Below are 17,916 nucleotides of genomic sequence, written 5' to 3' on the forward strand. Positions count from 1 at the left end.
GAGGCGGGAGCAAGGTGGGAGGAGCCGCGCGGCCACCAGCCGTGGGGAGCTCGCAAGGCTGTAGCTTGGCCTTTCCGGGAGTGCGCGTCTTCCGCTTTCCCAGCACGTGGGGGCTTCTGGGCCCCACATCTCCGCTTGCGTCTGGCTGCGCTCCCGCGTTGTCTACCCACGCTCGCTCACCCGCCTGCAGGCCCACACTTCACTCACTGGACCTCGAAGCACCCTCAGCCCTGACCTCCCGCCCGGAGCCACACCAGCCCCTGCGGACCGCCTGGCCGCCAGCCCGGCTCCGCGTGAACCACGGCCCCAGTCCGCCATCCTTTTTCCTATAACTTTCTTCAGTCAGTCCAGACGATGCGAAGCTGTTACACCTTGAAGGAAAAAAGGGTGAAGGGAAGCTTATGATCTAAGAATTCCTTCCTCATCTTATAGGTGTCTCACACTCGCACTGAGTTTAATAGAGCCAATCTGCCCCCCTTTTCCTCTTGGTGGTTAAGAGCAGGGGACTTTGAAATTTGGGAAACAGTTTCCAATGTGGACTCCACCACTCATTAACTGTCTGACCCTGGACAAATTAACTTCTCTGGGCTTCCATTTCCTCTTGAGTAAAGTAAGGCTATTGAGACCCACCTTAGGAGGTTATTGTGAGGATAAAATGAGATAATGTGTGTAAAGCTTGCAACAACAGTACCCGGCACATATAAGAAAGGCTCATAAATAATAGCTATTGTTAATATTAGGGTTTCATCCCATCTCACCCATAACTGTAGAAGGAGTTCTTTCACTTAAATCCTGGCCTTCAGTTGGCAAATAGTTGCTGCAATGAATGTAATAATAGCTGTCCAACACTTGTGACACTTGAAGCTTCTTTCAAAGAGACTAGTTGCTAATAAAGAAAACGGTATAAATTGGTTACGATCCCCATTTTACAGATGAGAGAACAATATCAGAAAGATAAATTAATTTGGATGAAGTCACACAACTGGTAAATGGCAGAAGCCAGATTTCAAAGTCTAGTGTAACTGAAAAAATCTATTCCCTTTCAATCAGAATTCTCTCAAATAGGTACTCTGTATAAACAGCAACAGAGTCACTATTTATAAGATTGCATTAAGGATTTCCTTAGCCCTATGACAGTAACCTACTGAGGTAAATTAAAGACCTTTCTCTGTAATTTTGGAAATTCTCAAGAACACAGGCAACTTGATTTGGTTTCGGGTTTTATTATTTTTCTTAATATCATTCATAAATATGCACTATTTATATTCTGTCAATTGTTTTTTTTTTTTTGAGACAGTGTCACTGTCGCCCCTGATAGAGAGCAGTGGCATCATCATAGCTCACTGCAGCCTCAAACTCCTGGGCTCAAGAGATCCTCCTGCCTCAGCCTCCCAAGTAAGCTGGAACTACAGGCATGCTGCACGCCACCCAGCTAATTTTTCTGTTTTTTGTAGAGCCTGGGTCTTGAACTCCTAAGCTCAAACAGTCCTTCTGCCTCGGCCTCCTGAAGTGCAAGCATTACAAGTGTGAGCCACCGCACCCAGCCAATACTCTCAATTTAGTACCCTTGTCACCAAAACCATGTATTTATAAAATAGGTATCAGAGTGTGCTTTAGCTACAAAAAAGAGTGCTAACTAGCCCACATTTTGTGGCCACCATCAGTATAATGCTCATGAATAGCTCTACAAAGTAATTTCTAAATCGTTTACTGCTGTTTTAGTAATGAAGTTCTATACTTGGGTTCACATTGCTGCTTGTGGAAATTGAAAGGAACCATTACTTAAAAAGCTCAAGAATCCCAAAGAGCCTCTCTGTCCAGCAACCAATCACTCCAATACTAATTGAAAACATTCCCCAGTTGTGGAGTAGTAGAATCATCTTCAGCTTGCACTGTCCTTCGGCCAAATCTAGCTACTTCTTCAATCTCAATATCTTTCAGATCTACCCATTCCCTTAAATTCACACTATCAAGTCCTTGAGTCAATTACCTGTTTCTGTTTGCAACTACATCTTTCTTACCTACATTGACCACTTTAAAGTATCTTGCCAAAGCAGGCCACACAAATCTCAGGCAGAGTTTCAGGAGTTGCCAATTGCTGCTACTAACACTTGCTTGATAACAGGACTCTTATTTCCTGTTATCTATTTCCTGACTCATGGTCACTGGCAGAGGTCAATTTGTATTCACAAGAAAGATCTGATTGGCCCAGTTTAGATAAAGTTCTATGAACTTTATCTAATGAAATAGGCAATGAAATAGGCAGTTCTCAGAGAAGACCCTAGTGGACATCTACTGTGCTGTATGCTAAAGGAAGACTCGGTGAAACAGACAAAATATCTCAGGATATTGAGAGTTAACACTAATGCCAAGCCTAATAAGGGGACTTTGAATAGAGGAAAACTTGTCCTTGAGCCTTATGCACAAAGGGAAGTCTACTTACTACCTGTTGGGTGCAGTGATTAAGTGAAGTCTAAAGGAAAGAATCAGAAGCAGTCTAGAATGAAAATTGAGTGAAAGATTTCTGTCGGGGAAAATGAGAATAGACCATCAGGTCACGTCAACGTAAGGTTGCCACTGAGGAAGGATCAATGAAATGGAAAAAAGTAGGCAGCCCCTATTTTCACTCTGCTATCATTAGCAGATTTTTCTTTCCTTCTTAGGCTTCAGCCAATGACCAGGAAACACATGAGGTGAACTAAGGTAACAAAGGATCTAGAGAGTGGTTTGTGTCAATAATTCATCCCCCAATACAGAGCAGCCTAGTTGGAAATTCAGAGATTTACTGATCCTGTACAGAAAGGTAAGGGACAGGAGATAGCAAGAGTATGGGGGTGGGGGGAAGAAAGGAGGAAAATAGGAAAGCAACATGTTCACCATGCGCTTGCAGGGCTTAACTACACCTGTGTGCCAGCCCTGTCCACATCTGTTAGAGGCATAACAGAAAACAAAATAATTGTAATAACTACACTGAAAGGGAAATTGAATTCTGGTAATTAATAGTGACAGGGGAAGGGGATAGCTTGCAAAAAAATAACTACCCTAAATAGAGTTATTAAGTAGCATTTTTCTCTCTATTACCTGTGTCAGATTTTTTCTCTCTCTACACTAAACTTACTATCACATCCAGTGTCCAGAAAATAGTCCCATGTGTTTAGAATATCCTATTCATATTTTTGCTGGTGTCATTCACATAAAATTATGTTCTTGAACACTTACTCCAGCCCAGGCAGTGCTCTAGGCTTTGGAGCAGTAAAGAATAAGATAAATATGGTCCTTGCCCCCCAGGAGCTTGCAATCTAATGGGGTAGACAATTAATTACACAAATAACTATATAAGAACCTGGTGAAATATATAGAAGAATACCTAAGTACTTTAACTACATTTTGAAAGCTTAAAATGAACCACCTCGATTTTCACTTATTTCTAGGACTTCTGATATTATATACCAGGCAGTGCTTAAAAGTTACATACTGTTTCCCCAGAGGCAACATAAAAAGGCATATGCTAACCCAGAAAAGTAAATATATTGCCTGCGCATTAGCTAACTAACGCTTTTAGCTACAAGTAACAGATCCTGATTCTATGAAAATTTATCCTGTATAACAAAGTATAGAGAGGGAGAACTTCAGGGCTGATAGATTCACTAGCTCAACATCATTTCTAAGAACCCTGGTTCTTTCTATGTCATGGCTCTATCTTCATTGGGCTTCCTTTGGTTTCATCTTCAGGCTAACAGCAAAAAGACTGTTGTAGCAGTTCTAGCAACACAACCAGAAATGACAATATGGGGCAGGGTGTGGGGTGCAGAGGGACGAAGCACCTCTTCAGTAGCTCTCTCTTAGAAAAAAAGAAACATGTTTCAGAGCCCTCTAGCTGACTTCTTCCATTTCTCTGGGCAAAACTGGGTCTCATACCTATACCTGAACCAAACACTGCCAGGGAAAATAGGGTTACACTTAGACCATTTAGTCCATCCTTGGGGCTAGAGGAGAAGTGAACTTCCTCTGAAGCACATGACTGTGTGAGATATGGATAGATAGCCGAGCAAAATGAGGGTATAAGAAAAGGACACCAACAGTGTCCACTACACTTCCTGAACCATTTTTTCAAGATAGCACCTTGAGCAGAGTATGGTAATTCTGAAAGATGTAATGGCATTGGTGGTCATCTATGTAATGTATAAAAATTGTAATGTCATAAATTTTGGCACACCTAGTTCAGGAGGGAAACACTGAACATGTAATGGTGTTATAAAATGAGAGCATGTGAAAATAATATTTTTATTAATTTTTACAAGACGGTGAAAATTCCCATCACAGAAAGGAAGGTTGCTTACCAAAGTATGTCACAAGGGTCCCATCAATTGAACTGGAAATTGGGGGATGTTATGCATGATCCTAGGTCACCAAATTCATAGCCTCTCAATTTAACATCAGCTCAGCATAATATTTCATCTTCATTACAGTTTTGAACCTGTGTTGTTCATTTCAAAGAATATTTGTACTAGTCAGAATAGGCTAGGTAATAGTATTATACTATTAAAACACTTCCATAGCAAAGCACTCTTACCCCGAAGTAGCATTTCATTGGCCAAGTTAAATCACATGGCCACATCTAATTTCAAGGGGTTGGGAATTTTCCCGGTACCCAGAAATAGAGGAAAATTAGGTATTGATAAATAGTAATAATGCCTAACACAGTATTCATTCACATATAGATTCTGTGAAAAACTTTCTTTGTAAATCAATTTGGCATTATAGTACAGGTTGAGTATACCTTATCCAAAATGTTTCAGATTTTGAATTTTTTCAGATTTTGGAATATCTATATATATATAATGGGATATCTTGGGGATAGGACTCAAGTCTAAACACAAAATTTATGTTTTATATACACCTTATACACATAGCCTGAAGAAAATTTTGTACTCTTTCCGTATATGTATATATACGGAGAGAGAGAGAGAGTTTTTTTAGGAGATACAGGTCTCGCTCTGTCAGGCTGGCATACAGTGGCATGATCATAGCTCACTGTAGCCTCTAACTCCTGGGCTCAAGTGATCCTCCTGCCTCAGCCTCCTGAATATCTGGGACTACAGGCATGTGTCATCATACCCAGCTATTTTTAAAATTTTTTGTACAGATAGTGTCTTGCTACATTGCCCAGTCTGGTCGTGAATTCCTGGGCTCACATGATCCTCCTGACTCAGCCTTCCAAAGTGCTGGGATTACAGGCATGAGCCACCATGCCCAGCCTTTATACAATATTTTTAATAATTTTGTGCATGAAGCAAAGTTTGTGTACCTTGAACTCTCAGAAGCAAAGGTGTCACTATCCCAACCGCCCATGTGAACAATCTATGGTTGTTTGACATCACCATCATTCCTGACTCTGAATTTATATGCTACTGATAAGCAATCATTTTCTTACATTTATTCACACATATGTACTTAACAGTAAAGAATATGACATACCATTAATACAGTGAAAAAAAAAATGTGTTCAAGGAAACTAAGCAGCACAGTAACATCACCAGAATACCTGCATCAACTATTAATGGCAACAACATATGGTGGCTTTCAGTCTCCACTTACGTTTTGACTGTGATGCATCACATGCAGTCAGGTGTGGAATTTTCCACTTGTGGCATCATATCAGCACTCAAAAAGTTTCAAATGTTCTCAGCACAAAGAAATGATAAATGTTTATGGTGATGGATATCCCAGTTACCCTGATTTGATCATTGTATGCGTGTATAAAAATATCCAATGTACCCCATAAATATGTGCAAGTATTATGCATCAATAAAAAAAGAATAAAAAAGTTTCAGATTTTGGAGCATTTTGGATTTCAGGTTTTCTGATTAGGAATGCTCAAACTGTATATGAAATACTACAATCAAGGCTGCCCTAAGATAATTTTTAGAAGTCATGACTGATGTTACTTTGGTGGTAATTATCATCCCAGGGCCCCTTCACTCTAAGAAGGATTCATTTTCCACTCCCAGCTGAGGGGGTAGGCCTAGGCCTTCCTGTTTATAGCACATGAACCCTTCAGCCACAGTAGATTGGACTAGAGGCCCATGAAAACTCGACCCAAGCTGGGCAAGTCAAGATTCTCTTTCTCTCTAGAAGCTGGACTCAGAACATAGCAATAAAAAATGTCAGCTGCTTAAAGGGGAACATAGAATCGGGGCTATGTCAGACAATTTCTTGACAGGAACAAAGAGAACTATCCTAAAAAAAAAAGAGAGAGAAAAATGAAACAGGTAGGCAGGAAGAGGGGTAGGTAATCAACCATATATATGGTCCTGCGGAAATTGAGAGAGGAAAGAGTAATCACAAGTTCTGAGTTTCCAGTTTTAAAGCCCAGGCCTCTTATAACCCTGTATATTTCTGACCTTGGACTCTGTGAGATAACCCCTGTATTCTACCAAGAACTTCCACTTTTTGTTTAAATGGAGTTGCAATGGGTTTCTATTTCTTATAGCCAAACAATGGTTTTGATGGCCAAAGCAAACAAGAATTTATGCTCTCCTGAAAACTTAATGTATCTTGGTGGCCCATTGGTCCAATGTTCCTCTTACCTGTAGTTTTAAATTAATATAAGACATTGTTTCCCAGAGTGTATTCTGTGGAACAATGAATGATATTTCCAAGTTGCTCTGTGAAATAAGGGACCCAGGATCAGATAAGTTTAGGGAGTGAGGCATGCCCCCTTTGGAAGATTAATACATATTAGTATATTTAAGGTTTTGAGAAATTATGCATAAAAGGACTCTCTTTAACTCTCTTTAAACCGCATTACCAAATGTGTATATAGTTTTTGACATAATATACATTTAAATTTCTTAGAACATGTGCTCTGTGTAGAGCAACTCTGAAAGTTGCTATTATAGTGGTTTAAGAGGAGTACTTTTGTTGCAATAAAAACACAAAACTATTGGAGAATGCTCTCTTCCCTTGCCTTTTCAACAATTGGCAAACAATAAAAGGATTACTTAACAAGAAAAAAAAGTGTCAACCCTAAGGAAAGCATTGCTCCCACCAGAAGTCTGACTATCAAGATGAAATTAAGAATTGGAATTAAAAGTCTTATGCTATATTTTACTCTGGATGTGAAAATGCAATTTGAATTGGAGTAAAAGATCTCCAAACAATGAGATGAAACTTGCAGCTTTTCTTGAGTGACCCTGACAAATTCGGGATCTCCCTCTAGAAATTCTTGTTTTGTTTGTTTTTTTTTTTGGTAACTTAGAATGCAAAGTATTTTATTTTAAACTTTTAAGATTTGAAAACAAGATAGCCTAGCTTAAGTGATACAGTTTTCCAAAGCTGAATGTGCTCACTTGGAGCTCAGTTTTTTCTGTCTGAATACAAAAACAACTTCCCAAAACTCCAGGAGGTGGGAACACTACTGTTTTGATGATCTGTGATTAGATCAACTGATCAATCTCAGTTGGTAACATCCCTTTTTTTTCCCTTGGTAAGAGTTTAAAAAATTCTAGAATCGATGCATTTTTCTGATTTTACACTGCCAATTTCATTCCAAACGTCTCTTGGGAGGCTTATAGCATGTACAGGACCCCATCTTCACCCTTCTCGCTCTCTCAGAGATGGGCGTGGAGACGCTCACCATGCTGCATCCGTTTACCAGCAGGAAGAAGGCTTGATTGGCTCTGAGCTGTAAGTGCGCCTTCTAATTATCTTGATGAGTTCACTCATGTTGCCATGATCAGGTACGAGAAACTTGGTTTTATCCAGGACAGGAAGCTGCTTCTCACCCTTGTGTCGTTCTGTTATCACCGGGATTTTGGTAGGACGCTGCTCTCAGAAAATCAGACATCTTCTACCCTTTGTTCGAAGTTGCAGCGCTGCTTGAAGGTCTCCTCTGACCGCCTGGCGCGGGGACTGGTTGGCGGCGCTGAGGGACCCAGAGGTTCTGGGAGACCGCGGAGGCCCCAACTCTGGCGACAGAGACTTCCCTTCCTCTAGAAACTCTTTAGGATGCCCCCTGACAGCCAGTAGGAAAACCCCTGATTACAATAGCCATTTTTAAATATTACCTCTGTACCCCGTATAATTTAGAACTTAAAAGATTGCTTAGTACGTTGACATCCTGACCAACTGAAGTAATAAATAAGAGCTCAATTTGGTAGTCCTTTTACTGTAGAGTTGACTTACACAAAATGACCTAAGAACGAAGAAAAGAAGTAGAACCGTACTAGCAATCATCTTTACGACTGAACAAATTTTTCTATTTATGTTTGTCTTAAAAGGTTTTAAGGTTGAGAGAAAGATGATGATTATTAAACCCATGTTGTGGGCCCGATACTGTGCTAGCCACTTTACATTTGGGACCTAATTTACTGCTCAGGATAACTCTCTGTAAGTAGGTATTATTGCAACCCTTTTACAGCTAAAGATATTGACTCTGTAAACAGGCAATTTATTACAGTTTTCAGTAACTTTTAGGCTGCATAAAACCAGTTCCATCTGACTTCAGAGTTCTCATACTTTCTATTTAAACATGGTTTTCCAGGCCGGGCGCGGTGGCTCACGTCTGTGATCCTAGCACTCTGGGAGGCCGAGGCGGGCGGATTGTTTCAGCTCAGGAGTTTGAGACCAGCCTGAGCAAGAGCGAGACCCCATCTCTACTAAAAATAGAAAGAAATTAATCAGACAACTAAAAATATATAGAAAAAAATTAGCCGGGCATGGTGGCGCATACCTGTAATCCCAGCTACTCGGGAGGCTGAGGCAGGAGGATCGCTTGAGCCCAGGAGTTTGAGGTTGCTGTGAGCTAGGCTGACGCCACGGCACTCACTCTAGCTTGGGCAAAAGAGTGAGACTCTGTCTCAAAAATAAATAAATAAATAAATAAACATGCTTTTCCCACAGTAGCCAAAGGATATTTCATACATAGTAAACAATGCAATCTGGCTAACAACAGAGATGAAGAAAGAAGTGACTACGTACCTGTTAGAATGGCCAAAATCCAGAACACTGTAAACACCAAATCATGGCAAGGATGTGGAACATCAGATTGCTGGTGTGAATGCAAAATGGTACAGCCACTTTGAAAGGCAGTTTAGCAGTTTTTCACAAAACTGAACATACTCTTGCCATGCAATCCAGCAATTGTGCTCCTTAGTATTTACCCAAAAAAGTTAAAAATTCATATTCACACAAAAACCTATACATGGATATTTATAGCAGCTTTATTCCTAATTGCCAAAACTTGGAAGCAACCAGTATGTCCTTCAGTGGGTGACTGGATAAATAAACTCTGGTATATCCAGACAATGGAATATTATTCAGGGCTAAAAAGAAATGAACCATCAAGCCATGAAAAGACATGGAGGAACCTTAAATGCATATTACTAAGCGAAAGAAAACAGTTTGAAAAGTCTATATACTGTATTATTTCAACTGTATGACATTCTGGGAAAGGCAAAACTATGGAGACAGTGAAAAGATCAGTGGTTTCCAGGGTTGGGGGGAGGGAGGGATAAACAAGCAGAGCACAGAGGATTTTTAGGGCAGTGGAACTACTCTGTATGATGCTATAATGGTGAATACATGTTATTATACACCTGTCCCAACCCATAGAATCTACAATACCAAGAGTGAACCCTAATGTAAACTATGGACTTTGGTTGATAATGATGTGTCAGTGTAAGTTCATCAGTGGTAACAAATGTACCACTCCGGTGGAGGACGTTGATAATGGGGAGGCTATACATGTGTAGGGCAGGGGACATATGGGAAATCTCTGTACCTTCCTCTCAATTTTGATATGACATTAAAACCACTCTAAAAAATAAAGTCTATCCAGTAAGACTATGAACTTAAAAAAATAAAAAATAAATTCTATTTTTTAAAAAAAAGTGTGTGCGTGTGTGTATGTGTGTGCTTTTTACCAAAGCAAAAGATTAATTCAATTTCATGTAAAGAAAAAATTTGACCTCAAAGGGAATTTCTGGCTAGAATTTCTTTTTCTAATCATGACTATTTCAGTTCAGTGAATATGACTATTAACAGCGTTGGAAGACATATTCAATATATCAGTAGGCTTTGGTATTCAAGAACAAACAGAGCCTTGAAACATTAAGGCTTCAGTGTTCATGACATGACCAAGATTATCTAAATTGAGGCAATGATTAAAACATTTTGTCAGGGAACAGTTTATTTGAGGATCCTGGATGAATTGCTGTGAAATCATTGGTGAACTATTAAATGATGCATATAAGTAGGAAGATGAGGTCCCAGTGCTTATTTTTTCCATTTCTTCTGTCTTTTAACCGCAATTCTCATTGCAGCTTAAATAAAACTATTTTCTAATGATGCTTATAAAATAAAACAAAGAACATTGCCATTGCCTGACAAAGTATCAAAAAGATTGTTCTAAAACAAATGAACTTAACTGTATGTCAAGTTGACAACATAACCATACAAAGAACAGAACTATTTTTAGCTTTTTTAGAACATAAGGCATTGACTATGTATTCTTAGAAATATATATTCTAAGGACAAAAGGCAAATTTTAAATTTTTTAACAGTCTATTTGTTAGTAAAACAAAGATATCATTTTGACACTTTTATGGATACTATAAAGCAAATGATTATATTAATGTGTTAAGATCCCAAACTTACTGTGTAAGAGATAAGAGATACAAACAGAAAAACAAGGCTGGGCAAGGTGGCTCACATCTGTTATCCTAGCACTTTGGGAGGCCAAGGTGGAAGTTTGAGACTAGCCTGAGCAGGAATGAGACCCCCATCTTCACAAAAAAATAGAAAAATTAGCCAGGTGTGGTGATATGAGCCTGTAGTCTCAGCTACTCAGGAGTCTGAGGCAGGAGGATTGTGTAAGCCCAGGAGTTTGAGGTTGCAGTGAGCTATGATGAGGCCACTGCACTCCAGCATGGGTGACAGAGCGAGACCCTGTCTCAGAAAAGAAAAAAAGAAGAAATAAGAGCCTCGTAATCTTTTATTTCCTGAAAAAGCTTAGATACAGTGGCAACCTAGTAGCAATGAACAGCCATACACCCAGATTACACAGTAGTCCCCCCTTATTCATGGTTTCCCTTTTCAAGGTTTCAGTTACCCATGGCCAACCACAGTCCCAAAATATTAAATGGAAAATTTCAGAAATAATTCATAAATTTTAAATTGTGCACTGTTCTAAATAGCATGGTGAAATCTCAAGCCATCCTGTCTCACTTGGGATGTGAATCATCCCTTTGACAAGTATATCCACACACACTGTACACTACCTGCCTGTTGTCATTGATATCATCTGCTCCTAACATCCAACCATCGACATCGTCATGGCTGCATGATCCAGGATCACCCAAAGCAGACAATCCTCCTTCTCATCTATCATCAGAAGGTCAATAGTAGTCTAACACTATGTCACAGTGCCTATATCATTCATGTCATCACATAAGCATTTTACCATCTCACATCATCGAAAGAGGTATTGTACAGTACAATAAGATTTTTGTTTTTAGAATTTTTTGGTTTTGTTTTTGTTTTGTTGTAGAGACGGGGCCTCACTATTGCCATTGCCAAGACTGGTCTTGAACTCCTGGCCTCAAGCAATCCTCCCACCTTGGTCTCCCAAAGTGCTAGGATTATAGGCATGAGCCACCTCTCCTGGCCCCAATAAGATATTTTGAAAGAGAGAGAGAGACCAAATTTACATAACTTTTATTATACTATCTTGTTACATTTGTTCTATTTTATTAGTTATTGTTAATATTTACTATTTCTAATTTATAAACTAAACTTTATCATAGATATATATGTATAGGAAAAAACATGCTATATATAGGGTTCAGTACTATCTTTAGCTTCAGGCATCCACTGGGAGTCTTGGTATGTATACCCCATAGATAATGGGGGACTAGTGTACCATTTTTAAGATAGCCAATTCGAGGTCTAGGACAGAAAATGCACAGAATGAGCCTGAGATATCTTGTACCTGACAGCAAGGAAGTTATCAAAAACTGCTGGAGTCATATCAAAACGACACAAAAGTCAAATTCCTCTGGAGCTTCCTCTGGCCAAATATAGAAGAATGTAAACATCCAAAAGAAAAATGACCATAAGCGATTGAAATATATTGGATGTATAACATAAAATCCATGAGTTCATAATGACATGAAAAGAGAAAGAGGCCGGTGCAGTGTAATCCTAGCAGTTTAGAGGGCCAAGGTAGGAGGATTTCTTGAGCCCAGGAGTTCCAGACCAGCCAAGCAAGAGCAAGAACCTCATCTCTACAAAAAAGAAAATTAAAATAGAAAAATTAGCTGGTCGTGGTGGTGTGCACCTGTAGTCTCAGCCACTTGGGAGGCTGAGGCAGGAGGACTGCTTGAGCCCGGGAATTTGAGATTGCAGTGAGCTATGATGACACCATTGCACTCAAGCATGAGCAACAGAATAAGACTGTGTCTCAAAAAAAAAAAAAAGGCAGAGAAAGAAAGATAATTAATTTTTTAAAAAGTCAAAGTCACAGGTTACCATTAGAAGTAACTAGGGCATTATATTTATATTCTTGGGCTGCCATAAGAAAGTACTGCATACTGGATGGCTTAAACAATAAAAATTTATTTTCTCACAATTCTGGAGGCTAGAAGTCTGAGATCAAGTTCTCAACAGGGTTGGTTTCTTCTGACACCTCTATCCTTTGGCTTATAGATGGCCATCTTCTCCTGTGTCTTCATGTGGTCTTCCCTGTGTACCTGTCTGTATCCAAATTTCCTTTTCTTATAAGGACATAATTTATATTGGATTAAGGCCCACCCTAATGACCTAACTTTAACTTAATTACCTCTTTCAAAATCCTCTCTAAATATAGGTACTGAGGGTTAGAACTTTGACATATGAATTTGCAGGACACGATTCATAATGACGGGCACCAAGTACCTACTTTGAAAATTAGAAATTAAAGGATAAGAAAAAAGAATTTATCTTGCCTGTCTTGTACAAACAGTATTTTAGAATCACTCAATAGCTCTAATTGAAAAAGAGAAATCTAGTTAATAAATGTAAAAGGAATGATTGATTTAGAAAACCATGATTATGTGGATTAGGCAGTGCTCATCAATGGATGATAGAACTGTTAGGAGAAAGGTTGATAGTTCACTGCACAATGTAAAGATTAAGCTGTTACCCCTTAAATCCACCGATATTTTTAATAAGGTTGGTACCAATAAATCTACCAATTTAGCATCACTAAAAGTGGGACAACCAGACATTATATGCCTCCTGATGTGATAAGATATGAAGTATTGCCGAAGTGTTTTTGAGATAATCAGAAAATTTTGATGATTATCAGTTAGATGATAATAAGGAAGTATTGTTAACTTTTAAGTGTGATAATAGGTGAAAAGAAAGTCCCGGCTGGGTGCAGTGGCTCAGGCCTATAATTCCAGCACTTTGGGAGGACAAGGCAGGAGGATCGCTTGAGCCCAGGAGTTCGAGACCAGCCTGGGCAACTTAGTGAGACCTCATCTCTACAAAAAAATAAGAGAAAAAAAGGCGGGGCATGGTGGCAGAGCCCCAGCTACTCAGGAAGTTGAGGCAGGAGAATCGCTTGAGCACAGGCGTTCGAAGTTACAGTGAGCTGTGATGGCACCACTGCACTCTAGCCTGGGCAATAGAGTGAGATGGTCTATAAAAAACAAAACAAAAAAAGAGAGAAAAATGTGACTTCCAATTTTAAAGAGTACTATTCAAGAAACTTTGTTTATATTATTAAGTACAAGCAAATCTTTATTTTATATACAATGTTAATTACATATACAGCCAAATCCTTGCTTTCTCATAGTCTCAATAGACTTTTATTGAACTTAATTTCTTCTTTTAGCATGTATTATTCAAATAACAGAATGATGTTTGTTGCTTCCTGTTCCATAAGAAATGGTCCATGTTTGAAGTTGAATAGTTTTCTCAGCTTCCTTCTTGCCCAGAGGACATTAAGACTCAGAGGCCTCTTTAGTTTTTGAACTATCTCTGTTCCTTCAGTCCATGCTTACATAATCATTTTAAAAAATAAACTAGCCATAGGGGAATTAACTTGCAGGAAATGTTTTATTTCTATGCAGCATGCCCTATGTGTCAAATAGAGCTTACTTCAATTTCTAGAAAACAGAACCAATAGGATGGATGGTGATATAGATAGATATAGATAATATAGATATAGATAGAAGAGATTTATTATAAGGAATTGGCTTACATGATCGTAGAGGCTGAGAAGTCCCACAATCTGGCCTTTGCAACCTGGACACCCAGGGATGGTATAAGTCCCAGTCCAATACAGGAGAAGACTGATGTCCCAGGTCAAGCATTCAGGTACAGAGAATGAATTCCCCTTTCCTCAATGGATTGCATAATGCTCACTCACTTTGGGGAGGGCAATCTGCTGCTGTACACAGCCCCCAATGCAATGCAAATGCTAATTTCATGCAGAAACACCCTCACAGACACGCCCAGAAATAGTGTGTAATCTGGGCATCACATGTTCCAGCCAAGTTGACATATAAAAGTAATCATCGCACTTGTCATACTGTTTGCAAGAGTCATCCATGTTTAGCATGTATCGATACTTCACTTCTTTTTATTGCCAAATGACATTGGATTATATGGATATGCCACATTTTATTTATTCATTCATCATTTGATAGACAATTGGGTTGTTTTCGCTTTTTGGCAATTATAAATAATGATATGAATATTTATTTACAGTTTTATTCTCTTCAAAGATTTGTACAGACTCTCCTAAATAAGGTTAAAGTTTTTATATTTAGTTTGGTTCTGTTTTTCACTTTTTACTTTGAAATTGTAGACATTATTTTAGAAAAGAAAGCTGTCTAAAGGAAAACTGGTTTCTGGAGGGAGAAATTAGGGCTATAATGAATACTTAGATGAAATGTAGAGTGTGAAGTTAGAAATTACAGGTCCACTCTGCTAATCAAACTTATAACCCCGGGAGGATGACAAGAACATAAAAGAGAATTCAAGCTGTTTTTCAGGGGCAGGGGGGATTTATATAACAAAACTTAAATAAAAGTTCTCTTGTTTCAAGATTTATAGGAAGTATAAACCAAATAAAATTGCCTTATTATGAAGATTTGGGCAAAGAATTCTTTTCTAGCTAGTTATTTAACATAGCAAGAGGAAGAGTGCTTACCTCCCCTGTCCTGTTTCCTGTTTTGAGGACGTTTTTGTTTTTACATATAATTAATAATCCCCAGATGTACTTGCTTTTCAGAGCTCTATCTTCTCACTTTCATCTTCCTTAGGGAACAGAGGTTTCCAATATTTCCCTAAACCCAAAGTTGAAAAGGACTAAACAATAGAGCCACATTGACAGAACATTTAGGAAGTGTTTCCTTTAGGTCTAATATAAATCTGTCCTGTGTAACCTCAGCACATATCTTCTCTCATTTCATACTGACTCTAAGACCTTGCCACTACCTGGTTTGCTCTTCCTCTCTAATCTTTCATCAGAAACCCCATTTAGTCACCACCACACTCCAGGCTTCTTCATTCCACAAGCCTTTCCTGCCATGAGATCTGCTCTTTAGCCTCATCCCTGCCCCTAGTGTCTTAGGTTTTCAGACTTTTAGCCCCCTCCTGGCTCCTTTCCTTCCCCTCCATGCCTGGATCTCAAATTGTCTGCCACCCTCTCACCAGCCCCCTCAATTCCCTCAGCCTGAGGCTTTGGCCTCCTCAACCCTGCCAGCCGTCCTAACACAAAACAGCCCAGTTCAATTTCTCTGTGCCAGGACTACTGTCCTCTGGCCTCTTCACACGCTTAGGAGAACCTTAACTCTGCTGGAGTTTCAGTGTGGCTCAGATGGTGTTTCGTTCCCTTTGTATTCACAGTGACTACTCCAATTTACCATTCTCCTCAGGTCCCAGACAGTATCCAGCACACTCTCAGCAGAAGCAAAAACAACAAAATAGAGGCCACTGGACTAGGATTCTTTTAATCCTCTCTCATCTACAAACTTACCTGAATCTTTCCTCCTCCTTACATCTATCCTCCTCTCTTCACTGATCTCTTTCTCCATGCCTTTTGTGCCCCTTCTGCTTCCTTCAGGACCTTATTCTGTCGGCTTCCTGCTTTACAGCCTCAGGTTCCTCCACACCGTCTACTCCCTTACGATCCCTGCATAACAGCCTAAAAACCTTCTCCTTCCAGCTTACCTGGTCTCTCTGGATTCACCTGTAACTTCCTAATTAGTTTCCCTACCTTCAAACACTTTCCATCCCTACACTGCAGACGGAGCAATCAAAAATACAAATTTGGTTGTACCATTTCCATAATTTAAAACTTGCCATGGCTCCTCCTACTCTCCAGGATAAAATCCAAACTCCTTAGCTGAGTAGATAAGACCCTTAATCCTGTGAGTGCCATCTACCTGTCCACCTCCATCTCCCTTCACTCTCCAAGAAGCACATTACGCTTTTGCTACAGCAAACAGCCAGTGACCATCATGTACTTTCATGTCTTCATGACTCTGCCTAGAATGCTCTCTTTTATGGGCTGATTGTGTCTCCTCCAAATTCATATGTTGAAGTCCTAACTCCTCAATACCTCAGAATGTGTCTGTATTTGGAGATAGGGCCTTTGAAGAGATAGTTAAGGTAAAATGAGGTCCTATGAGTGGGCTCTAAGCCAATATGACTGGTCCTTATAAGAAGAGGAGATTAGGACACAGAGAGACACAGAAGGAAGATCATGTGAAGACAGGGAGAAGAAGGTCATCTACAAGCCAAGGACACAGGCCTCAGAAGAAACCAACTCTGCCGACACCTTGATCTTGGACTCCTAATTTCCAGAACTGTGAGGAAATAAATTTCTGTTGTTTAAGCCACCCAGTCTGTGGCATGTTATTCTGGAAGCCCCGGCAAGCCAATACATTCCCCATGCACTCCTCCAGAACCTCCTTCTAAACACCTATTATGTAAGCCACCTGTCCTCCCTTCAAACTTGGTGAATCCCATCTCCCCTCTAACACCCTCTTCCTACTAACACACGGCCCCTTCCTATCTTGAGCTCTGTTTCTGCAGAGCGCCCTGCACTACCTACAGGCACCATGACCTTATCACCACCACCTGTCATCAGTGTTCTGTATGCCTCAGGTGCTTTTTAACCCAGAAGCAGCAAAAGTAGCATCTGTATTACTATTGTGATCAGACTCTTTCTCCCACACCAACTATCTAGGAGCCGGGAGGAGGGGATGGGTAAATTCACATCTAACGGGTATAATGCACACTTTCCAGGTGATGGACACACTTATAACTTTGACTCAAAGTGTACAAAAGCAATCCATGTAACCAAACATTTGTACCCCTGTAATATTCTGAAATTAAAAAAAAAAAACTAGGAGCATATCTTTTTTTTCCCTGAGAGAGACCCAAGTAGCCTTAGAAACTATCAAAATTTCACATCCATATGAAATTTTCTCAGTATCTTTCAATAGACCAACAACTTGATGTGGTCTGAAAATACACTGTGTCATACAAATGTTCATTCAAGAAGTTTCTGTGGTCAAAACTAGCAGCTTTTCATGAAAAAAAAAGTTTTTGTTGATTTTAAAGACTCTTACCATGTATAATTATTAACATTTTCATAATTCTTAACATTGAGCTTTTCAGATCTTACTTGTAGCATTGATGTCTCCTAACTATGTTTTTGAACATAGTGTTTAAGGACGTGAGGGAATTCTACATAAGAAAACAAATAGTTAAAGACACCCCAAAATATAGAGTTGCAACCTTTGCCAGACCAGCTGGAGTTCTTACAAGATTGCAAAAGGCATCTTTTTTAAAAGGTAGCGTTTTCTGCAGTAACGATGGAGACAGAATCTGGCTGCATGCTATATGAGGTCAGAG

At 39.5% G+C, this 17,916-nt stretch overlaps 1 pseudogene; it reads right to left on the minus strand.

Moving 5' to 3' along the window:
* Positions 1-7,532: 7,532 nt before the first annotated feature.
* On the minus strand, positions 7,533-16,088 carry LOC105815516 (annotated as a pseudogene).
* Between the last annotated feature and the right edge of the window lie 1,828 nt (positions 16,089-17,916).

This window comes from Propithecus coquereli, unplaced genomic scaffold, assembly GCF_000956105.1.
Source record: "Propithecus coquereli isolate 6110/MARCELLA unplaced genomic scaffold, Pcoq_1.0 Scaffold34, whole genome shotgun sequence".
Classification (NCBI taxonomy): domain Eukaryota; kingdom Metazoa; phylum Chordata; class Mammalia; order Primates; family Indriidae; genus Propithecus; species Propithecus coquereli.